The sequence below is a fragment of the Panthera leo genome, chromosome E1 (assembly GCF_018350215.1).
Source record: "Panthera leo isolate Ple1 chromosome E1, P.leo_Ple1_pat1.1, whole genome shotgun sequence".
NCBI lineage: Eukaryota > Metazoa > Chordata > Mammalia > Carnivora > Felidae > Panthera > Panthera leo.
In genome coordinates, this window is record NC_056692.1 from 48,868,934 (window position 1) to 48,894,367 (window position 25,434).

General features: G+C 45.1%; 1 protein-coding gene across 3 annotated transcripts in view; it reads left to right on the forward strand.

Moving 5' to 3' along the window:
- Positions 1–25,434, forward strand: part of CEP112 (centrosomal protein 112) — a 412,041-nt gene that overhangs the window by 380,350 nt on the left and 6,257 nt on the right. The gene's annotated exons all lie outside the window — the stretch shown is intronic.

Here is a 25,434-nt window from a genome sequence, read left to right on the forward strand (position 1 = left end):
TCTCAAAATAAAAATTAAAAATTAAAAAAAAAAAAAGAAGGAAAGGAGGATTTGCACTGTGTTGGCCACACCAGACTTAATGTGGGGGGCTCTTCCCAGCTCAGGTAGGCAGCAAGGCTGGTGGAGAAGAAAGGGCCCAGATGTCAGGCTCCGGTACGTGTGCTGGTTCTTATAAGAAGCAGAAGCAGAAAGGATCTGACAGGTGGGACGTCAGACCTGGCACCCCCTATAGAACAAGAGCAGCAATTTATCTTGTTTTTCTACCCTTCAGCTTTAAGATTTTATTTGAATGAATGCCCATGCAGAAAGAATGGGCAAGAATTGGAAACTTAGACTGAATCATTCCAAATGCTTCATTCAGCTCATGAAATTTTAAAGTTTTGCTTGACTTGGTAAACAGAGGAGGGTAAATTAGATGCTAAACCAGAACGTGCCATGGTAACTAAATGACAGTTCAGGGTGAACTCTTCCTAAACTCCTAAGTGATACATACATTCAACATTGCAATTCAATTCAACAAATATTCCTGAGCGCCTGCTATATATCAGGCCCACATTGGCCTTGATAGACATCAATGAGCAAACAAAAATCCTTGATCTTGTGAAGATTGCATTTTAGTGATAGGTTCTCATAGCCTTTTGCATTTCTCTATAAATTTTATACTCGGGATGTCAATTTCTAGTAAGTCTCACAGTCCATGAACATAGTATATCCTTCCACTTGATTTAAACATTCTTTAATTTTTGTTAAGTTTTTATCATTTTATGTGAAGGTATCTTACACATCTTATGTTAGATTTATTTCTACTTATTTTACATATTATGCTGTTTAAGATGGTATTACTTTCAAATTTTTTTATTTTCTCACAGTTTCTTCCTGGTATATAGAAATAAAGTTGGCTTCTATGTAGATTCCCTTTATCATATTAAGAAAGTTATTTTCTATTCTCACAAAGATTCTTTTTTTCTCTTTTAAATTATAAGTGGATACTTTTTAAATGCCTTTTTTCCCCATCTTTTGAGATAGTTGTATGAATTTTGTCCTTCATTCTTCTACTACAGTGAACTTTATAGATTAGTTTTCTAACATTGAATCATCTGTGTTGAGTTTCTGGAATAAGCCCTTTTGGATCCTGATGACTTATCCCATTTTATCTTTTGCTGGTTTGCCAGTATTTTGTTTAGGAATTTTACATCTGTGTTTATGAGTAAGATTAGCTTATAATTTGATTATAATATTCTTACTAGATTTTGGTATCAAAGTTCTCTGGCCTCATAAAACAAACTAGAATGTCCTCTATCTATTTTCTGGAAGAGTTTGTGCAATGTTGATATTATTTCAACCTTAAAATGGTAGCTGAAGCCATTGGAGCCTAGAGTTTTCTTTGTTGGAAGATGTTCAGTTAATCATGTATATATTTTCTTTTGTGCTGGTAGTATCAGATTTTCTATTTTAATGTCTGCCTAATTCTCTCTTCTCTTTTTGAGACTATAATTATACGTATATTAGACCTTCTAACTTTGTTCCCTATATTCTGTATGTGTTCTGGATTTTTTTAAAATCCAGCTTCTAGTTCACTGATTCTTTCCTTAACTCTCTTTAATCTGCTGTTAAACCCATTCTTAATTTTGGTTATTATATTTTCCAGAGCTAGAATTTCTACTTGGTTTCTTTTTAGTTTCCTATCGTGTGCTGAAGTTCACAACTGTTTTTCTTATTTTGTTGGACATATTTATCTTGGTTCTTTTAAAGTCTAAGTCTGATCATTGTTATGTGGGATTCACGTGGATCTTATTGTTTTTGTTTCTCTTGGCTTTTGGTCATATTGTCTTGCTTTCGTGTGAGCCTGGCTATTTGTGACTGGGTGCCAGATATTTTATATAGAACTTTATAGAAATAATTTGAGGCCTCAAACAATGATAATTTCCTCCAGAGAGAATTTACCTTTGCTTTTGGGTAGGGAGGTCATAGCACTTGGTATCCTGAATAACCTTAATCCATTTTCAGGGATTGAGATGATTTGAAACTAGACTTGAGTTTTAGAGAGGGCTGGTCTCTTTCCAATTCACGCCTTCTCATAGGGTGTAGACCTTTGGGATCCACCCAAAGCATGAGATTTTACCAGGCACTCCCCTTTAGTGAGACCTGGACTGTAGTCTGTGCCTCTGTGGGGTTTTTTGTGAGGCTGTTAAAAGATATGTTTAGTTTTTCAGCTTCTTACCAACCAGCCTAGAATTGGCAAAGGCCACAGGCCACTACGTAAAAGTGTTCCCAAATGCCAGATTTACAAGCTCTCGTGATATCTGTCATTTCCAGGATCTTGGTCCTATAATTCTTCCCTGCCTTGTTAGTTCCCTAACATTTTGAGACAGACTTGGGAGAGAATTTTGTAAGTGTCCATTATAGAAGTGGAAACCCAGTATTTGCATTTCTGTGAGTTGTTTAATCACATTCAGTGCTGATTTGCTCTATTGATTTGTTTCTCTACTCTGCTCACATATTCTGTATGTTAGTGGTTTGGTAAATAAGTTGCAAATTCTTTGAGTTGCTTATCTTTTTAGTTTTTATTCAATATTTTAAGTGTTTGAGAACGTTATTTTTCATTCTTTCTTTATGGTTTCTAAGTTTGCCTAGGAAGGTCTTCCCTGCCCCAAGATTATGAAATATATTCTCTTTGATTTTCTTCTAGTACTTTTAAAGCTTTGTCTTGTGCATTTAACTCTTTATTCTACCTCAAATTTATTGTTACATACTGTGTGGTATAAGGATTGCAATATTTAGAATGTTTCCCCAAAGAGATCCATTCTCTAATCCCTGGAATCTGTGAATATGTACATTACATGGCAAAAGAAACTTTGTAAATGTAGTTAGAGTTACTAATCACTGACTTCAAAATAGGGAGTAGGGCCAGTCTAAACATATGACCACTTAAGGGTAGAGAACTTTCTCTGGCAGGAGGCAGAAGAGATGTGGCAGAGATGGGGGGTGGCGGGGGTGGTGGGGGTGGTGGTTGGTCGGAGAGATTTGGAGTGTGAGAAGGACCCAGTGCACCACTGCTGATTAAAATTGAAGGGGGCGATATAGGTGGCCTTCAGGGGCTCAGAGAGGCTCCGAGCAGATGGCTAGCAAGGCAATGGGGACATCAGCCTTTACAGCTGCAAGGCACTGAATTCTGCCCAAACCCTGAACGAGCTCGGGAACAAATGCTCCCCCAGAGCTTCCAGATGAGTCTAGGCTTGGCCAACACCACAATTCTGGCCTTGAGATACCAGAGCAGAGGAACCAGCTGAGCCTCATCAGACTTCTGACCTATGGAACTGTGAGATAATGAATTTGCATAGTTTCAAACTGCTAAATTTATCGCAGTTTGTTAGAGCAACAGTAGAAAGCTAATGCGGGAATCTTACCTTATTAGTTTTATTTCCAAGTAGATAAGCCAGTTATGGATACCATTTATTGACTGAGATATTCTTCCCCCCATTTGTGTGAAATGCTACCTTTGTCAAAAATCACATTTTCCACGTATGCGCGAATCTGTGTGGGACTCTGCATTCTTTCCTGTTCATCCATTAGTTGTGCCAATAAGAGTCATTTTTATGGTGCTGAAGAGGATGAGCTCTGGAGCCACAGTGCCTGGGTTCAAATCCCAGCTCCGCCATTCCCATTTACTCGCTCTGGAACCTCAAGCAAGTTACTTTACTTCCATGCCTCAGTTTTCCTGTCTTGGAAATGGGTTAATAGTAGTACCCACCTCAGAAAATTGTGAGAATTGTCCGTTATTACAAGCAACACCTGTAAAAAAGTACTAGGTCCATGGTACCTATTATCTCTAGGGAAAGGCTCCCCTTGTGATCTCTTTTTAGAATTGCCTTAGTTATACTCCAGCATTACACCTTCATGTGAATCTGAACATAATCTCGCCAATTTCCATTTTGTAAAATCTCTGTGATTGGTTGGTTCGAACTGCACTGAGGTGGTAAGTTAAGCTGGCAAGAGTGGCCATCTTTGGAGTCCGAGTCTGCTCACTCAGGAACTTTACGTCTCTTTGCATTTCCTTGTGTCTTTTGTGTCTTGCGGTACAGTTGAAATTTATCTTTGTATGGATGTGGCACGTTTCTCATTAAATGTATCCCCAGGTATGTTACGGCATTTTGTTTCCCTTTCGTGGATTCTCCTCGTATATTCTCTAAACAATTACTCACGTTTAGGAAAGTGTTCTCATGTACCGTTTGTATATACCCAGCCAACCAGAACTATCCTCAACCTTAACTCTATTGAATTTTCAGTTAATTTCTCAAATTTATGTAAGTAGGTGATTGTATTGTTCCTTAGATAATTTTGTGTCTTCCTTTCCATCTTTCACCTGTATTTGATTTTGTCATCGCACAGGCTGGGCTTCTAGTTGAGCATTGGAGAGTAGCAATGGCAACGTGTCCTTGTCTCTGACTCATTTAAAAAACACTTTTTGATGTTTATTTAGTTTTAGATGGAGAGAGAGAGACTGAGCACGAGCAGGGGAGGGGCAGAGAGAGAGGGAGATGCAGAATCCGAAGCAGGCTCCAGGCTCTGAGCCGTCAGCACAGAACCCGCCGCGGGGCTCGAACCCACAGACCGCGAGATCATGACCCGAGCCGAAGTCGGACGTTCAACTGACTGAGCCACCCAGGGGCCCCATCTTTGACTCATTTTTAATGAGAATGCTTCTTAGGTCTCACTCAATTGTTTTGGCTTCTGAGGGTTTCTGATAGTTACTCTCTGCTGGGTTGAGACACGTGACCTTCGTTATAATTGCCTGTGTCCGTGTTTTGTCCTTCCCATTAGGCTATGATTCCTTTAAGGGCCAAGTATATATGAGATTGGGAACACATGCACACACACGTGTGTGTACATATACATATACCTGAGTTGTGTGTCTGTGTGCGTATGTATAATAGATACATCTGCCTCATAGCCAACTTTCACCATGGAGAAGACAGAATTAGTTGGGACCTGCACCAGTTAGACAGATACACAGAAGGCCTCCGAGTTCTCCTGTGTACGTGACATAGAAACACCACTGCCTTCCGCCTTCTCCTTTTGTCGGCCACAAGCGACTACTCGGCCCCCCCGATTACACCGATGGGGTCTCTTACACACTGTGCAAGACCCTCACCTCCAAGATGTGGCATCCTCCCTCTTCAGCGATCTGAGGGGACTTCTCCCCTGACTGCACATTCCCTCCCAACTCTCCCTTCTGGAGCCCTTAGACCACAGTCAGGGGGTCTCTTTTCTAGGATGCCACCCTGTGGTCTGGCCTTCAGACGCCTGGCCCGCTGACCACGGTGTTCCCTTTTGCCACCTGCTTACGGTATCGCTCTTTTTAACCAGCTGCCTGCTCTTTGTTTTACCCTCTTCCGCACGACCAGACAACCTCAGAGGACAGCTGAAAAATGCCTTGCCCTTTAGAAATAATAGTACACATTTCCTTACATGTTCACATGTTAATATATCTATTATAGTCATCATTTCTTTATAATAGTAAGTCATTTTTTCAAGGACAGTAACATGCGCTTAATTCCCCAATCATTTACATTGAGCTTAATCTTGGTACCTCCCCCTCCCCCCCCCCCCCCCCCGCCCCCCCCAGCAACAGCATCCACACAGTGCTTGGCAGAGGGTGGGTATTCAACTGCTTGATCAGGGGATATATGAAGAATACAGTCCACAAATTTTTGGACTGAGTTGGCTGGCTATCTGATTTATTATTCTGAAGTAGTGTCTACTTATTTTTCATTAACCTTTAAAACTGCTAAAGTTTGGCTTATGCATATGTTGACCTTTTTAGCGAAGCCTGCATATGTGAAAATGATGTCAGTTAATTGTGGTCGGTCCCGTGTGGCATCCGGGAGCACCTAAGTCTGGGGGAGGGCAAGGTTAGGTTACAGCTTGAAGTAGGCATGATTTGCAGTAGAGTTGGCACTTTTTGGTATTTGGTGTTTATTTATTTATTTTTCATTTCTTTAATGTTTACTTATTTTTGAGAGAGAGACAGAGTGTGATGGGGGAGGGGCAGAGAGAGAGAGGGAGACGCACAATCCGAAGCAGGCTCCAGGCTCCGAGCTGTCAGCACAGAGCCCGACGCGGGGCTCAAACCCACAATCTGTGAGATCGTGACCTGAGCCGAAGTCGGACACTCAACCGACTGAGCCACCCAGGCGCCCCTTAGTATTTGGTTTTGAAACAGGTGGCAAACAATGATAAAAGTTCACATTGGTGTGTTCAAAGATGTCGCCAGCAAGTAGAAAGTTCCCTGAGAATTTAAATTGTGAGTTTTAAAAATTCCAACAAAGTTGTAACAATTTGGAGTAACAAGACCCAAACAGTGAGTTGACCTGCTTGTTAGGGAAATGAAGCTATGGTACCTATGCAATTACATTAACGTATCATTGGAGTATTTTTTGGAAATGACGGAACTCAGAAGTTTTAGACGCTCTTTTAAGCATCAATAAGCCTCAAAGAAGAGATGCTTCACCGATGGGAGAAACAAGCTAGTTCTAACGGGCGATGGCTCCTGTTCGTTTGGCAAACGTTTCCTGAATACCTCCTCGGGGCCAGGCGCCATTAGCCTGGAGTGTAAGGTGAGTGGATCAAAGGAGCTGATGGGCTAATAGAAGAGATTCTTAAAGTTAAGCTGTATTGGCCTGTTGACCCAGCATAGTCCCATTTTTCTGCTCCTTTTTAGATCTGCTTCACGATCTCTTCTACTGACCTCTGGTCTTTGGCAATTGCCCCTTTTGTAGGTGACCTCTATTTTCTGGTCTTTATTTCTTACGTCTTACAAGTGTCTATGCTCTCTTCATCAGTGGCGTCGCCTGTCCCCACGGGCATCAGCACTCAATTATTGCAGCAATTTACAAATCTCTATTCGTGGGCATCCCTCTTTGTCCAACTCTTGTCCTGCATTTCTTTCCGTGTGGTGATGACACACACATCTTAGTGTGGCCTATCAGACTCTCAAGCTTAAAAGAGAATCCCAAGCAGGCTCCACACTGTCGGCACAGAGCCTGACTCTGGGCTCGGTCTCGATCTCTCCTAAGAGAGAGGGAGAGACCCAATCCCAAGCAGGCTCTGCGCGGTCAACGCGGAACCCACTGCAAGGATCGATCCCACAAACCGTGAGATCCTGACCTGAGCAGAAACCAAGAGTCGGACGCTTAACTGACTGAGCCCCCCCAGGCGCCCCAGCAATAGGAAGTATTAATAGATTTTGCCTTCCGACTAAGCGGTCAAGCTGGTGGTGTGATTTCAGTGAAGAAGGGTCAGCTGCCCCTTTCCCCAAAATGTTTGCTCTCCTGACTGGCTGGAAACTGAAATTACAGGTCACAATTTCAGGTATCAGAGACCAGACTTTATTTCTCAATTAAAGGCAGACCAGTGCAAGATACCTCGCAAAACGGTCACCTGTCACAACGTTTCCCAAAAGACATTTGGCAAGGAGAAAGCAGTGGGAAAAAATGTGAAAGTATTGGACACCAGAACGGGCTGGGGAGGAGGACAAGATTTCTGCGTGAGGAGAAGGACAGAGAAAGGAGAAACCAGGAGAAGGTGGTTTTACGTAGTGCTGGCCTGGTGGTCAAAAAAGCCCATCCGGTGATGGCGATGAAGGGGTGCTCTTGTCGTGACGAGCGCCGGGTGATGTACGGGAGTGTGGAATGGCTCTCTTGTACACCTGAAACTAATATTGCACTGTATCTTAACTAACCGGAATTTAAATAAAAACTTAAAACCAAAACAGAAAAAAGAGAAAAAAAGAGCCCATCCGACCCTGTTCTTGTGATGCCCGTTCAATTTATATAATCCCAGGAATGTTGCCCCCCAACGGCCACATGTAGTGGGGTGCTTTTAGAGTTCTCTCTGCCCTTGTAGTTGTGCATTACATAGACTTTTAGCACTTAACCACAAGCAGAAGATTTTCCAGGTAGGGCATCGGAGTTAGGAAAAGACAAATACCAAAATGCAAGTCACTGGGGTAACAAGGTCTTTTGTTGGTGTTGAAATGGGGTGACTGCCCTAAGAACGGTGTCCCGGGCGTCGGGCAGGAATGGCCGCTGTGACCAAGCTTCCCAGGCCGAGGGAGACACTGGAGGTATTCACCGCCAGGCGAGGATAGGTTCTGGGAGGTCCGTGTCGGTGCGCATTTTGTTTTTTGCGGTGGTTCTGTAAGGTTGTTTGTCCTCAGTATGCAAATAATACAAACTGACCTGAATGCCGTTTTCATTTTTGTCTACCTAAATGTATGAAATGTAAAATACACTTGTTCCTAAAATTAATTATCACTCTAATTCCCTCTGCTAAGTTTTAACCTCTCTTGGACGCCTTTCAATGGGCCTTTTGTTTTTTGTGAGAAAGCAGGAATGTTTTTAAGATGCAGATCTGTAATATAATAAACTACAGAGGCACAAGAGAAGAGAATATAGGATTTTAGAGTTTTGGGGGTTTGTTTGGGGGTCTTTGTTTTATTTGCTTGGGGTTTTTTCTCCCCCCTTCCAAGTACATCGGAGTGGGACCACAGTTTAAGTCAATCCTATGACAGATACCAACTCAGAAAATATCCCTTTATCCCCTTACCCCGTTGCCCTGAAGTTGTGATTGCTCTCTGTAACTCCTTGGGCTTCTACATTTGGTTCCCTGGGCATTTTCCCAAGCTTGTTCAACCATTAGCCTTCTGGACTTCTGGGTTTAAGTACTGTCAGATCAGATTTAAATCATGTGTTAAGGCTTGGTGGGTCCATCATTGTCCTCAATTTAAGAAGCATTATAGAGGTCACGACATTGCTACAAAGAAGGTGGCACTAATCCCTCACTTTGTAAAAGGGAACGCTGTGGTATGCATTACAGCGAAGGCACCCGCCCCCCCTCAGCCCCCAGGCCCAGAGAATCAGCCCTGCTGTCATTTCCTCTGCTCCCCTGTTCTTCCAGGGATGGGTGGTGCGAAACCAGATGTCACGTATTTTTCACGTGCTCCTCTGACTTAGCATTAAATTTCCCTTCGACCAGATGCCAGTGTTTAAATAACATCCTGGAGGGTCCAGAGACAAGGAATTACTCACCGTGTTTCATTCATAGAAAAATCTGAAATGAAAGGGAGAAGGGTGCAAAGACACCAGAGCACGTCGACTGTGTCTTGCCAGACCGTCATGACTTGCGAAGAATCTTGCCTCGCTTACGACAGCTCAGAAGGGCAGTGTGCTTTTACTTTAATTATCAGTTGAACGTCCCCGTGGCTCGTCATTAGTGCTTTTTAGTAAGAACAAAAGCAGTTTCTCCTGCCAGGCAGTTTGGTTATCTTTTGAGGAGCCCGGGCAACGCTTGTTTTAAATGGCACCCTCCTGGCTCGCTGCAGTTACCCGTTTTATTGATTTCTACCTTGCTCTCTGAAACTCTCGCATTGATGGTCTGTGCCAGTGAAGACACACGGAAAAGAACCGAGCCTCCTGTCTTTGAATAGTTAGCTCCCATGATGCTCCCTAAGTGTTACCAGAAGCTTCACCGAGCACAGGTGAATTAAGGCCTGGATTACACCAAGGCCAGTCATTGACCGGGCACCGGCAGTATCGGCTGTTAGGTACGTAGGTCTCTCGTAAGGTAGAAGTTGTGTAGAAAAAGGCCCACCGCACAGCGTAAAACAGAGGTCAGTGAAAGGCTTGTCACCAGTGGAGAAGGTCCACTGAGGAGGTTAAATAGCATGAATTTGTAGCTGACCCTATCAAAATAGTGTGTGTGTGCGTGTTGTTGTTTTTGTTGTTGTTGTTGTTGTTCTTTACTTTCTGCAGCAGCAAAAGAGAGCCTCCAGATGGGGCAAGCGAGTGGTGGGGAGCAAACCCGGAGCTGGGGTTTGGCCCAGAGGACCCAGCCACATCAGACGATAGTGCGTTAAGTCTGGCTTAAGTCAGCCAGAGAGCTCACGTGGGAACTAGCCCGTTAATTTGGAAAGCGGGGAGGCTTCGAGTGACCGGAGTTGTAACGCAGGTGACAGTGTGGAGAGTGAGGCAAGGTAGTTGGCGGTGTGGAAGTTGGTGTGCGGTTGGGGCAGATGTCAGTCGCCTAAGGATGCGGTCCAGTCAGTAGGGCGTGGTGACTTAATTAGTGGCCGTCGTTAGGTCGCTGGCTGATCGGTTGGCTCAGCTGGCCGGGTGGGAAGTCAAGGCCCTTGGAGAGAATCTTGGCCCCTGTCGGATAATCCATTAGAAATAGCTGGTTGAAACTCACACTGGTTGAAACAGTAAGAATGTTTTGGTTCCTGTAACTGAGAAATAGTATTGACTTCAGAGGCGGCTTAATCCAATTACTCAAATTATGTGACCAAAAGCCAGTTCTCTCTCCATTTTTTCAGCTCTGTGTCCCTTTTTGCTGGCTGCATTGTTGGCAGGTTATCCCCTTGTGGCCGCAAGGTAGCTGGTAGCAGTTCCTTGGCCTGTGTTTCCAGGCTCGAATCAGTAGAAAAGAGGAGGTTCTCTTCTACAGCAGCAGAAGTCTTGGGCTCTGCTTCATTGGCCCCAAGCTCTGAATCTAGGGGAGAAAGGCAGTTCGTGCAAACGAACGGGGTTCGTGAGGCAAACTGCCATCATGCGTCCTGCGGCCACTGGGGACTGAGTCCTCAAAAGTACGAGAAATCAGCTGTCTCCAGCTGCTCGGCCTCAGCTACTAAGGTAGCTCTCCTGTCCTTACCTGTGTTGTCTCAGAAGCTTTTACGACTGGGCTTACCAACGAAAAGGCCAAGTGACTCAAGCCAAATGGGGGTGAAAAATATCTAGAGTGTGGAAATGGTGGTCATTAAAAGTGAGGTGGTGTTATGGGTTGGATGTATCTCCCCCAAATTCTTATGTCGAAGCCCTGAGTCCCCGTGTGAAGGTATTAGGAGATGGGGCCTGTGGGAGGTAGTTAGGTTGGGTAGGGGGAGCCCTTGTGATAAGTGCCCTTGTAAGAAGGGACAGGAGAGATCTGTCTCATTCTTGTGGTAAGGACACTGCACGAAAGGGGGCTGGCTGTAAGTCAGGAAGAGGGCTCTCGCCAGATCCTGGTGCTGATGGTTCCCTGATCTTAGACTTCCCAGCCTCCGGAACCATGAGAAATAGGTGTCTTCTGTTTAAGCCACCCGGGCTTGGGATTCTGTTATAACAGCCTGAGCTGACTTAACGACCAGTGGGAACCAAGAGGCCAAAGGTAATGAAGATAATCCATCAGTGAGGACACTGGGCCCTAACGGTGTTAGCAGGATTGAGAGGAAGCCTGTGCTCGACGTTGTCCTGGACCCTGCCTCCTCCAGCGGTCACACCTCATAACCATCTCATCACCGAGTGTGATTTCTCTCTCCCCTTCAGTTCTCCTCATCTCCTCTGCCCCTCCCGGCTGTCACCTTTGTTTGAGTCCTACTCACCTCGAGTTTGGAGGAAGTGGCCTCTTCCTAGCTGGTGTCCCTGCCTCTCCTCTTTGAGTCATCTTCTTGAAATACTACTGTGGTCATGTTTTCTCCCGCTGGAAGAGACCACTGGCTCCCTCTCGCTTACCGGACTTCTCTGCCTGATTTCGAGGGCCCTTGTAGTCTGGATGAATTCTCCGATCTTGTGTCCAGTGGCCCCCAGGCCCTGCGGGCAGGCCTCAGTGGAGCAGGCTCTCAGCTCCCACGGCAGCCATGCTCATTTGCATCATGGCTCACGGGTTTGGTCTGGTTGGTTTTTCCTCAACCTGGAATTCCCTTTCACCAAAGTTCTGCCCATCCAACTGCTGTTCACCTTTGGGGGTACAGCTGACACCGCCCTTCTCTTCCTCTCACCTTCCCACACTGTTCCACACCGCAAAGATCTTTTTCCTTTCCCAAGTCTCTTTTATGCTCAGTTTCCCCATCGCAGAACGTGTGATGTTTGTGGGCTAATTCGGTTTCCCAACAAAATTGTAAACTCCTCGGAGACAGGGTTTAATTCTTCCTCTGTGTTCCCCACCAAGCATAGACTGGTACTGAGAACGATTAGGGGTTCAGCAATGATTAGGAGAGGGGAAGAGGGAGCCACTGGTACAAAATGTGTGTATGTCCAGTCCTGAGCATACAGGAAGCTAGGCTTCCTAGAGGCTTCCCACCTGACCACCCACCAGCCTCTACGCCCATAGGCGTGGAATCCGTGTGTTGTTTTTTTTTTAACATTTATTCATTTTTAAGGGAGAGATGGGGCGCAACTGGGAGAAGGGCAGAGAGAGGGAGACACAGAATCTGACACAGGCTCCAGGCTCCGAGCTGTCGGCACAGAGCCCGACCCAGGGCTCAAACCCACAAACCGTGAGATCATGACCTGAGCCGAATCCGGACGCTTAACCAACTGAGCCACCCAGGTGGCCCTGCATGGAATCCTTTAGATTGAGATGTAAAAGTTGCTCCCGAAATCCTGGCGTAGTAGTTCAAAGACCTCTGTGCCCAAGACTACTCTTTGATACTTTGCACCTAATCCTTATATGGCCACAGCGGCTACATGCCTTTCTCCCGTGCTTCGAGTGGTTACCACATGCGATCCAATAACACAGCCAAGCCACACTGGGGGTAGATTAAATTAAAACATTCTGCCGAATCTTCTGAAGTTCTCTTGCATCAAACATTTACTCTGCCTGAAGGGACATTTAAAGTATATATTAACCTAAGTTTGCATTCAACAATCCTTGTTTCTCCAAGATCAGTGGACATGATAAAGGTCACATGGCCATTTTTAGTACAGGGTCTTGGGCCACACCTGTCTATTGAAAATCTTCTGAAAGCCAGGAGGAAGCAAGATTAATTTTCTCAAAAAAAAAAAAAAAATCACAAAAAGATTTTCTTGAGGCTGGGAAAAAAATGTTAGCATAATGCAAGATAAATGGTATCCTTATCCCCCAAATCTTAGACTTTCTGCTGCCACCCTGTTGGTTTTAAATATACATGCAGGACAAAGAAGGGGGAATGAAATGACTTTGGAGTTCTGAGCTACCCACTCGGGCACTCGACACTCGAGCGATACAGAAAGATCCTATAGCAGTCTCCAATGCTCGGAAATAAATAGCAAAAACAAACCCCCTAGAATTCAATCTAAATTAGAAAAGACACTCCTTCTGTTTGTTTTCACGTATAAATGAGGGAGTTGAAATGTTTTACCTCGAAGGCCAATAAGCATGAAGAATAACATTAGTCATAGTATCAGCACCTAATGTTCGAGAAATTCTTTTTCTCATTTTAAATAGTGATTTTTCTCTGTCATTGAGGGAAAGAAAAAAGCCTTTCCGATGAGAATCCCTCAGCCACCAACGGTTGTCGAGAGCTGTTTTTTCTTTGTGTTTTGAGGCTTCACCATGAATTCTTTTCAGACATCATCAGAATATGTTTCTAGATTTCAGTACATTTTTCATATTAAAGAAATGTCTTCAACTGAAAGAACAAAATCTTCCTGCTCTTTACTTGACCTTTGTTGGTTTGATGTGTTTTAAAAAAGATCTGGGCAACGGTTTTACAAAGAATGCACCGAGACATTCCTGGAAAAGCACGCTAGTGAAAATAATAATGAAAAAAAGATTAGAAGAGGAAGGCTCTTGCTCAGGGTAACGGACGGCTGCTAATCTCCCCATAGTTTCTTAGGGTTGTGTTGGTTTTACTGAAGACAGCAATAAGAACCTAAGTTTTTAAAAGATCCTCTAATGTAACTGTTTCTAACAGAAATGTTACTTTCACGGAAGTCCAAGTTGGCCAAGCCAAGTTAATATCCCTACCAGTTTATCTGATTTGTAAAAACAGAAACCCCAGTCTCTCTCAGACTGAAAGTGAACTGCTCTCTGGCCGTTTCTCCATCTGACCTGGAGCAGGTATGGAAAACCCAGACATTCGTGGTCAGGTATGTTCTGCTCTGCGCAAACTCCAGCCTGCGTGAGCTGTTGGCAGAAATGCCTTTGTGATGGCAGAAACAATCCTTATAATGTTTTCAAACTTCAGATAGATGATGAGGTGATCTTATTTTCTTTTTAAATAGCACTGATCTCCAGTAAAGCATAGAACCTACCCTCAGGAAGCTCACTGTCTAATAGGAAAAAGCAGTGCATAAGGCAATAATTGTAATATTATGTGACGATGAAGGACAAGAGAAGCTCTGGGCTAAGGAAAACTTAGATATGGGTCCAAGCTCACTAATTAGCTGTGTCTTCCTATGTAAAGAGCCATAAAAGCACCACCTGGATTGGTGGGAAGATTGAATAAAATATATGTAGAAGGATGTGGTACGCAATACACAGAAAACACTTAGTGATTGTCAGGTGGCGATGATGACCCACCATCACAACAATCGTTAACTGTTCTGTGCGTACAACTTTGAGACATCTTAGAGGAGGAACAGTTGGCCTGATGGGCAACTGAAGAGTAGCGCCCCAGAGAAGGTCTCTGTGAGAACAGTGAGTAGTTCTCGCTGGCTGGTCAGGAGGAAGAGAACAATACGGGCAAGGGCGCAAGGCACACGGTGGCACGGGATTTGGAGGGAAGACGCCAGTCATCGCTGGAGCACAAGGTGTCCTGGAAAGTTAGGCTACGATCAGCCGAGAGGGTTCTTAGCCAATCTGTGCCAACAAGGTTGTCTTTAGTCTACAGGTTAAAAAAAAAGTCACTGAAGTGCTTTCATGATGGGGGTTGGGGGTGTGGGGGGAACAAGATGATCAGATCTGCATTTTCAAGAAACGGGCAACAGTGTAGATAATCAGCTGAAGAAAAAAAAAAACAAAACTAGAAGCAGTCTCCACCTGTCTCCTTCACCCCCTGCTCACCGCATGACCCCCATCCACACCTGTCGGTCCCAAAGCGTGGCACACACATTCACCTGGATGCTTCCCGCTCCTCCCCCTCATCCATCCAGAAAGTTCCTAGTCTTTCCACAACGTCCAAGTCAGATCTCTTCCCCTCTGTAAAGACTCCCATTATCCCACTTAGAAGTAATCAATCTCTCCGATTCCCCTCCTTGGCCTATTATGCTTCAATTATGTTTTTATGTCGCTCCTTTTTACACGTCTGATGTCAAATGCATAAGCTTCCCAAGGACAAAAACCGTTTGCTACTCCGCACACGGCCATGCGGCGTAATCACCCGTGAACGTTGGTTCGATACACATCCCGACCGTTGTCCTCCAGAAAGCCTGAATGAAGTCTTTGGATAACTGCACGTTCCCCAACTTTTAATTGAATGAAAATTCCTTTTATCTCCGCTGTGTAAAGGTGAACAACTGGTGAATTTAGTCAGTGACTGTTTACAATGGTGTTTTGAAATTTTCTGCTATGAGGTTGTGGGGTCTCTGTTCCCATTCGTTGGGAGGTAAGGGGATTCAGGCACAAAACCCTCATTAGGAGCTGCCTAAGTAAATCCCGGGCACACCAGTAGGACAATGGCCGCCTTTGTGTTCCCGTTTTGTGTTTTGTATAGAATGCCATATCTGGCAAGACGTGCCTTCTCAAACATAAGGAGATAATTGGTACTTTGAGGGAGAGGTTTAACTTATTTATAATTGTCAAGAGTTTAAATATGCAGAAAAGAAAGAGCACTCATAGCTTGCCTCTTTCAAAAAATGCCCTCGAACCGGGTCAAAGAGCTCCGACTAAATCAGCTATTTGGGATGATATTTAACGGAACGTGAGAATGCAGACACCCCTGCTGTAATTTTTGCTTTTAAAATGGGAAACAACACACTTATCAACGGACTAATCCCATCATCCCACACTCTCTTTAGTTGTAGCATGGCTGTTCACCCAAATCCCTCAGGGCTGATACGCTGTCTAGATGGCTTTGTTTCACGCGTCGTGACAACATGGGAGGCGATGATGGCCATGATCCTTGGCCTCCCGGCAGCGGCGCCTCCTGCGAAACTCAAGGCCGAGCTCCCCACTCCCCTGCCTTTCTCCCACCATTCCTGATCTTTCTCTCATTCCAGTGCTCCCGCACCCTGAATGGTGGAGCCCCTTGGGGATGAAATCTCTGCTCCTGGCAGGTTCTTAGTCTCTCCTTCCCCCTTCAGAGAGCCCGTCCGTTCCCAAGGCTTCACCTTGCTTTTCCAGCCTAGGGCTCTCGGACCTCCAATCCTGGCCTTCCTCATCAGCCCCCTTGGCTTTTCTTCGTCAACGTCTCCCCGGCACCTCAGACTAAGTAAATGAGACCCGAAGCCATGTCCTCTCTCCCACACACACAGAGACGGGCCCCCGCCACCCGTTACCCCACCTCTCCAGCGCCATCGCTCTTCTGGGCACGTGGCTGAGGCCTGAATTCTCTTCCAACTCACCTCTCGCTTTTATTTTTTACAAGCCAGTTCACCATCAGCTTCTGTTGCAGGACCTTCCCACAGCCCTGCCTTCAGCCCAGAGCTCTCGCTCTCCTACATCACTACAGCCGCTCCCACCGTCCCTGAGCCCCAGGCTGTCTCCCTTCAGATTTCTCTCAACGCTTCCAGATCAATCCTCCTCACCCCCCACCTCCCAGTAATGAGCGGGCCCAGTGCAGGTTTACATATCTGGCTTCGGCCTGGTTCTAGTACTCACTCACTGTGGGCCTGTTTCTTCATCTATGAGATGGGTAGGCTATCCTCTGTCTCCCAGACTTTATGGAAGGATTGAGCAGCGTCTTCATAATACACGGAGGATTATCAATTCCTTAATACAGTCCCCTAGCACCTCAGGTATTTAAAGTGTTGATCTCCCCTCATTTTCTGTTACATTCAGTTGAAACTCGTAGGGGGTGACTTTTGCTGCCCTCCGTAATTTCCAGGTCCCAGCTACCTATTCACCCACAGCTTTGTTCAGTCATTAACTCATTCAAACAACGTTCGCTGAGCGTTTACTACATGCCATGTCTTCCGACCTTACTTCAGGGTACAAAGAGTAAATGTCCAGTGGACTCCAGAACCCAAACCGGCCTTACTGAATACCAGTCTCGCTCCCCAAGTCTTCCTGGGTCTCCTATTAACAACCTCCCCCCCTCGGTTGGGGTTTTGGCCCTGCGTTGACAGACATGACCTTTTCACAAGGTCTGGCCCCAACCAGAAAGAGCTGACCCAGAAGTCTGTCTCTGAGGGGAAGGCCAGGCACTTCTAGGAGCCCTGTCCCTCCCCAAAGTGTTCTCTCCAGACCCTTTCAGAGATGTACCTTTCCCAAGGCAAGTGGACATATGGCTTCCCTTTAACTCCCGTGAACTCGGCCCTCCGCGCGGTGTCCCCGTTCTCCAGCGTGTACCTCCCCGGGCTCCCGCACTCAGCCTTTCTCAGTCCCAGCCTCCAGAATTGGCACACACGTCATAATCCTCTCAGACTTCATACCAGCCTTTCTTTGAAGCGAGGGTGTGTTCATAGTATACAGCGACCTATGCGAAGAAAAGTATCAGGAACAGTATCATCAGGAAGAAAAACATTAGGAACAGAAGCCAAAATAATATATTCCAGTGAGAAAAGAGCCAGCGTTTAATTTCAGGAGAAAACAAACATACAAGCTAAGAGGCATGAGTCATTTAATGTTGCAACCCTATAAAAAGTCTGGTAGTGAGAGGAAGGGGGAAGAAGCCAGAGGAGGGGACAGAACACGGACGAAGCCAACTCCTCTCCTTCAGGGTGAACCTCAGCAGCCCCGCAGGCCTCGTGTTTGCCTCAGATGTTCTCGGCCCTGACGCTGGCCTGCTGTGTAGCCACAGTGCCGGTTAAAAATTGCAGGCTGTGACGACAGCATCTGCTCTCTGTATTTGGGGAGAGGTTTTGTGATGAGTTTCCTCAACATTCCGAAGACCCTGTCGTCTTGAGACAGAGACTGGCTTTCAACCCTGTGCCGTGAGGTCGGATTCGTTCGTGCACTCCACAAATATTGACCGAGCTGCTACCGTCTGCCAGGCGGTGAGACAAATGCTGCGGCCCCAGCACTTGGCAGAACAAGTCCAGTCCCTGCCTTGGGTTTCTCAGCCTTGCGCAAGGACCAGCCGACTTTCTGTGAAGGGCTACACAGAAAATGGTTTAGGCTCAGCAGGCCGTCGGGTCTCTGTCAAGATCGCACAGCTCTGCCTGAGCGATCAATGCACGCGAAAGCAGCCGTAGATAACGGGGAAGCAAATGAGCATGACTGGGTTCCAATAAAGCTTTATTGACAAAAATAGGTGGTGGGCCACATTTGGCCTGTAGGCCCAAATTTGCTGACCCCTGGTCAAACAGACGCAACACATAGATGCAAGCTAATGTTTTACATACTCCACGTTGGTTCAGTCAGGACTGTTTTGGTTGCGTGTGACAGAAAACACAACCCCAAGTGAAAAATGTCAGGACGGGGCTAGCTTCAGGTTCAGCTTGACCAAGGGCCCCATTTCTCTCTCTCTCTCCCCCTCTCTCTAGTTTTCAGCTCTTCTTCCTCTGGATTGGCTCCCCCTCAGTCCAGCTTTCACTCTGTGGTAGCAAGATGGCGGCCGCAACCCCAGAAGGACATCCCCCAGGGTGAAGTCTAGTGGATGAGAGAGTTTGTCTCCTGACTCTTGGTGACTCTGCTTACCTGAACTTGGATCATGTATCCAGGCCCCAAATGATCGCAGCATAGGGGGAATATGATGTGATGATTGCCTAGGCCTTGTCACATACTCTATCGCTGTGACCTTGGATGGGACAGTGTGTGTGCGGGGGATGTATTCCAGTAATTAGAAGACCCTTAAATGAATGCTGAAGGGTGAAACAAATATCCACAACATGCATCTTGTGCAATTCCAAATGAGTACCTCCAAAGACCACATTCGTTTATAGGAGCCCAAAAATACAATTTCAGCTTTTTCTTCTTCATCAGGAGGGAAAGGGTACAGCTTATGTGCCAAATATCCCCTCAGATTTTAATATTTGCAAATGTTTATTTCACGGCACAACCCCAGCCTTTTTATTAGATAGTTAAGCCTTTGATTCGTGGGCAGATTTGGACAGTTTATTGGTAATTTTCCGATTATCATACCTGCTTCCCGTCTTTTCTGTATGTGTAAGTTCTCAGACCCACATTTCTTTTTTGGTGTCAGGAATTTTTTCACCTACCCAAATCTGGATTCAGAGCATCCAAACCTAATTAAAGTGCTAGGTTTGAACCGTTGTCTTCATCCCCAGGCCACCATTTCCTCCACGGTACCGGAAAAGCGTTCCTTCCTCCTAAAACCAGAGCCCTTTCCAGAAACTAGTTCACGCTCTCCTCCCACCATATAGGGGTCGGTGGCTGCTTCGTTAGTCAGCCACCCCCTCTCCTGAGAGGCTCGGGCCCAGTCAGCACCAGGCATCACCCCCTTGGGGTGGACACTGGTTCCTACGTGCGGGGCGTGGAGGCTACGCCGGTTGGAATAAAGAACCGTAAGAAAAAACCATATTGAAGAAAGGGGGGGAAATGAATATTTTGGAGACTGTTGAGAAAATTATGGTTACTTCTACATTTCCACTTTGTACTCCGGAATCAAAGTACACCAGCTTTGCTGCAGAGCGCCCTTCTTAAAATGGATCTCTCTTGGCAGTTGCTGTGGCAACACATAATACCTTAACCCCAATAAAAATGAAATTTCTTAGAAGGCAGAGCATTTTTTCTCAGCTGCACCAGAGCTTTTTTCTTTCTTTCTTTTTTTTTTTTTTTTGGTACCATCGTTCACTACAATTTCTTTCATTCTTATTCTTTAAACCACATTGGAATTCAATATCAAACCAATGAGTTTTATAGACTCACTCCCCTAAAAAGCCCCTGCAAAAACTTTTTGCTGCACAAAGGCCCATCACTCAGACACATCCCCCACATTTCTGTTCGCCTTATAGCGGATCCCCCCAGCAGCCTCCTTCCCTGTGTCCCTCTCCTGCCCTCCTCTTACCTGCTTGCCACCGCCTTTCGGCAGCCCACCATCTTTTTGATGTTCTGCACTTCCTCTAAACCCCCTCCTGCAGTGCCCCCCCACGTCCCCCTTCTCCCAGAGTATCTACTGTGCTCCAAATGTCCCTCTTGCTCTTTCCCTCGTCTCCAACCCTTCAATCTACTCTCAGCAGTCAAACCCACTTTGCTTTATGGCGTTGAGCTAAGCCAGGTGTTAGAAGGACACCGTTCTGAACACATTAACCCGTAATGAGAAGAAGCATCTGACAGTTTCCCCCATGCCAATATTTATCTAATTGGTAGAAATCCAGGCTGGATGGAGGGAGAGTTTTGAGCTGAGATTCTTGCCTTAAATCATGCAGCAAGTAGCAATGATTCCCCACCTGTGGGCCAGGGCTGTTGGCAAGGAAGGGTCGAGAAAATTCATACATACACCAATCATTGTCAGTAGCCTGGATAAATAATATGGCTCAAAAACAGGTACTACTACTTTCCAAATGCATGTAGATGATTTTACTTATAAAATACAAGTTCACTTAAAGTTGATTCTGAATTCGTAGGAGGTTTTTGTCATTATGTACTTTCTCAATCAGTAGATACTAAAAAATGCAAAAGGAGATTTAAATGGAGCCCTCAAGTTAATTATGAATATATGCAAATAATTTAAATAATTTGTTATCAGGATTTCTGCCATTATAAATAATTAGAAATCAAAAAGTCTAATGATAGAGGCTTGGCTAAATGAAATGTGTGTGTGTGTGTGTGTGTGTGTGTGTGTGTATAATTTCATAACACACATGTATATAATATAATGAAATATATATGTATAGTCTCCAATACATGGTGTAAGGATAACTAACATTTATTGAACATTTACTAAGTGCCACTCTTGTAAAACTTCTACATGTGTTAAGTCATCTAATCCTCACAGCAGTCTCGAGAAGTTATAATTCCCATTTTCCTGAAAGAGAAGCGGAGGCACTTCTTTTTCCTTCCCAGGGCATGCAGTTAGGGACCCAGATTCAGCTCCAACATTCCCACTCCAGAGTCTGGGTTCTTAACTCCCACAGTTGACTATATTAAGTTAAAAGGCAGGTTATGGTCTGCCCCTTTGCACAAGATGGCTCTATGTGGTCAAGTTATGAGGCACCCCCTCTGCTCCAAACACTCAATGATGATTGGCAAAATATAAAAAGAGAAAAGTAAAATGTATTTGGTGTCAGAAGTAGGATGGACATCCGTGCACGTGACCTGGAAACAGAACAGAACCCCGGAGTGGCAAGTGAAGCCAAAACCATGAGTACAGGGTCCTGAGCCCATCAGCAGGCAGAGGCAGCCGGGACGAAAATCCCAGGGGTAACAGGGAACAAAAGCGCTGAGAGGGCTCCTTGCCAGGTAGATGACAAGAGACTGGGTCGCAGCTTTAAAGCAAGGGCTGGTGTTGCCTCCGTTCCCAAAAGGAAACTGAGGAAAGCTGCTGCCTGCCACAGTGAGGGGCTCCAACCCATCTGAAGTTGGAAGGTGGTTGCCCCAGACGCAACGTCCTGACCAGGGCCTGCCAAGGTCCCCATGCTGGGTGCCTGGGTGGATAGCACCCCTGAGATCACCACACTTCAGGACCCTCATGCCCAGAGATCTAGGTGGAGGAACAGCAAAGCCCCACGGGATGGGAAGGTAAGAAGAGGAAGATGAGAAAGGCCTGTTGTGAGGACAAGTGTCTGGGAACCTGGTGAGTGGACAGAAAGAAGCTGTCCGGTCAGGTGTCTGGAAGTGAGGGGACCCTCAAGTGACAGGAATACGAGGTGGATAGGGGCCAGACTGGACAGGACCCTGTTGGCCTTTTAAAGGATTCGATTTTGATTTTATTTTTTTTTTAATGTTTATTTATTTACTTAGAGAGAGAACATGAGCAGGGGAGGGGCAAAGAGAGGGGGAGACAGAATCCCAAGCAGGCTCCATGCCATCAGCACAGAGCCCGACACAGGGCTCAATCTCACGAACTGTGAGATCATGACCTGAGCCCAAATCAAGAGTTGGAACTTAACCTACTGAGTCACCCAGGCGCCTCTGAGTTTCATTTTCGATATTAAGAAAATTTGAATCCAAATCCAAAACCAACATACCAGTATTGCAGTGGGCCAGGTACAAGATGAAGGCATCCAGACTGGACTGGTCCCAGGGGCAACGCAGAGAAGTGAGGAGACCTTTCAGAGATGCCATCAGTAGAATTGTGACTTAGTTCCCTTCTCCCTCTGCTGAACGGACCCCAGAAATGCTTGGTTGGATTGCGTAAGGTAATATCAAGCACACTCATTTTCCTGAACTGCTTCAGTCTTACCTCAGAAGACAATTACAAATGGCTGTGCAGGGACACGTGACAAAGCAACACCAGTGGCCACCAGTGGCCCTTTCCTCACCTCTTCAAAAGTGAATGCCGTATCGGGCACACTGGAGCTTGCAATCAAATACCCTGTGGCTGAGGCCCTTAAGTTGTTTGTACAAAGCCTCACACTCGTATCTTACTTGCTTTGTTACGCGACAGGAAGATGACATATTGGACATGGATTGGACATCTCGACGTGACTAGTTGATAGTGTTTTTCAATAAAAACACCACAAAATACGCTTTAGTGCTCCTTCCATATTTTTAGGAAAATTGTAAGATTTCCAAGCTTCACTTTTCTCGGCATCACTTTGAATTTTTATCTCCAGAGACCCTACTGGTGCAAGTCGACTACCTATTCTGTACGCTCTGTGGACTCTTCTTTATGCAAATGAGTATTTGTCCGATTACCCAGGATATACATTTAACTGAAGTGTAACACTGAACTCTAGTCATGGGTGTTCTCAGTCTTCATGGTCCATTTTAGAAATTAAAGGAAATACTGTCAATGCTATGCCTTCAAGGGAAAGGTGGGCAATCTGTTGCCATGGTGCAGAGCACAGCTATCTTTGGTCACATGGGTGCCATGTTATTCATACACCATTTCCACTGGGCATGCAGGGGTCTTACTACATTACAGGAATGTCACTATTTGTCATGATCCTAGGTTTCCTCATTTTTTTTCTGCCAAAAGGAAGAAAGGGAAGGAAAAGAAGGAGAGAGGGAGGCTTGTGTCTATTTGGTGTGGTGTGGTCGAGGGATGTGGAAGCTTTTAGAGGGAGGTGGGAGTGGTGAGGTGGGATGGAAATGAGCCAAAACAGCCGTAGCTCTTCCTTTCCAGAATTACTCAAGTGAGAGCAGTCCTCAAATGCTTCTGTATTTCATAAACTAACATAGCGCTCAGTAGTGTAATTGGACAGTGTATGCTAATGGAAATGAATATTCAAGCCTAATAATAAACTAGATTTCTATGTAAAAACTTTCATTTCCCTTAGGAAAAGGAATGTATGTCCATCAAATCCTTGGCTTAGATCAACTCCGTTTCTTTCTGCTTCTTGATCTGTGGTAAGGCCGGATTCAGGTCACCAGGGAAACGTGGGAAGACAGGGAAAGGAAGGGAGATTAGCATAGGTAGCAGCTCACAGTTTGTGATTAGTTTGTAGATAAAGGTTATCACTCCCACGTTATTCCCCCTCAGACACATCCTGGGTCACAGACGGGGACAGTAAAATAGTAGCAGGAGTCAAAAGTGATATGAAGGCAAATAAGCTAATTCTTTCCCTCCCCTTGCTCATTTTGCCATGTGACAAACTTAGATACAGCCTTCACTCACCGGTTAGACCTTAAAATGTCTGCTTACGTGGGGGATTTATGGAACTTGTGGTTTAGGTCAATATGTCCATTGCACTTACATAGACGTTTGAAATTAGTCTTATTTATAATTCTTCGATTCAAGTGGTAAGCCAATGGGCGCTTAACTCCCCCTCCCCACTCTCTCTCTCTCTCTCTCTCAAAATAAATAAACTTTAAAAAATTTTTTTAAAAATGTTAAGCCAAGGGGAAAGTATGGGGAAGCAATTATTGTCATCATTGTTGTTATTATAGTCATCCAAAGAAAACCGAAAAACCCACAAAGACTAGATGGAAGTCTGGAAGGGCGGTAATACATCTGCCCCCTTCTCATAGCCCCTGTTACGTTGAGGAGAGCACTGCTGTGTAGTGGATGAAACTTCTCGAACTGGTTGTGTCTGTGACGTCCTTTTGCTTTTGGGGTGGAAAAAACATTTCAGCATTTGGAGAGATTATTTGAGAAACAGCAGAGCATAGTGCCTGAGAGTACGTACTTGAGAATCAGACTCCTTGAGTTCAAATCCTGGCTCACCTCTCTGTGCTTCCTTCCCTGGGTTGTCAGAAGCACTAACCGCTTACTAAAGCACTCAGAATTGCATCTGGCACACTGAAAGTACTCAATAAATGTTTGCTAGTAGTAACATTATCAGCCTTGTAAATAGAGCAAACAACAGATTAAAGTTTTCTGTGACTTTATTCAAGTAACGATTCTGCTTGGTATGATGATTTTTAAATTCAAGATAATGGGTTTAAGAATGCAGGATAGTAGTATTTTCCTGATTCATAGTCTCATTCATAAGTGAGGTAATTTCAGATTTTCCAAGAGCTCATTTACTTAGATTCAGTGAAATAAAAACAAAGGACTAGCAGACAGGAAGTAGAAATGTCTGGTCCTCAGTTGAAGGTGGAAAATACAGCATGCTGGGTTTAAAAAGGGATGTGATAGGGGTGATCACAGGGCAGTCTCGTTCACCCACAGTTCTCTGCCGTCTACAGCCCAGCCTCCAATAGAGGGTGACCATCAGATATGAAAAGTGAAGTGGGGGCAGGGGAGTCCAGAGGAACAGTGAGGTTTAACCCAAGAGCTGAGGTGCTTGGCCTTCACCACCAATGTACTTGAAACTGAGGAGTGATGGCCCCATGAAACTATTCTTCAAAGAACTGCATGAAAGGGAACACACCGTGTTCTCACGAACATCGGTCGTCATTAGTACCAAAACCTATCCCAGTGAAGCTCCTGCATCGAAGAAAAAGGAAATCATGTGGGCATTGAAGCAAAGAAAGAAAGTCACGTTCAACATGGAAAACAAATCAGCCTGCCTTCAGCCTTCGCCATAGGTGCATGCGATGCCAGAAGACCTTAAAGAGAAACGTCTCCAGGGTTCCGAGGGAAAGGAAGTGGGGTTGGGCACTCTTATACCCAGCCCTGTTGTCTTTCAAACGTAGACACTCCAAACAAACAAGGGTACAAGAAAGCACGCAGGAATCCCTTTTAAGAGTAGCAGCTCAGAATTTCAGAGCCAGTGTTGAATGATAGAAAAATAAGGTCAATAGAGTAGCTTGTGGATCCTCAACAAATGTTGCCCCTGAGATCTGTGTTATAAAGTACGTGTTTTGCTTTGCCTGTGCCTTTCGTTTGATGTAACTATTGAACTTAAGTCCAAGAAGAGAAGGTGGGAAAGATCAAATACTGCATCCCTGGGAGAGATTATTTTTCATTATTTCTGTTTTTAGGTGTAAATCACAAGATTATAACATAGGTCAAAAAACGCTTTGCCAAAAATGGAAAAATCCCGTTCTAGAACCTTTGCTGTGCAATTTTAGTGGGCAGTGAAAAGA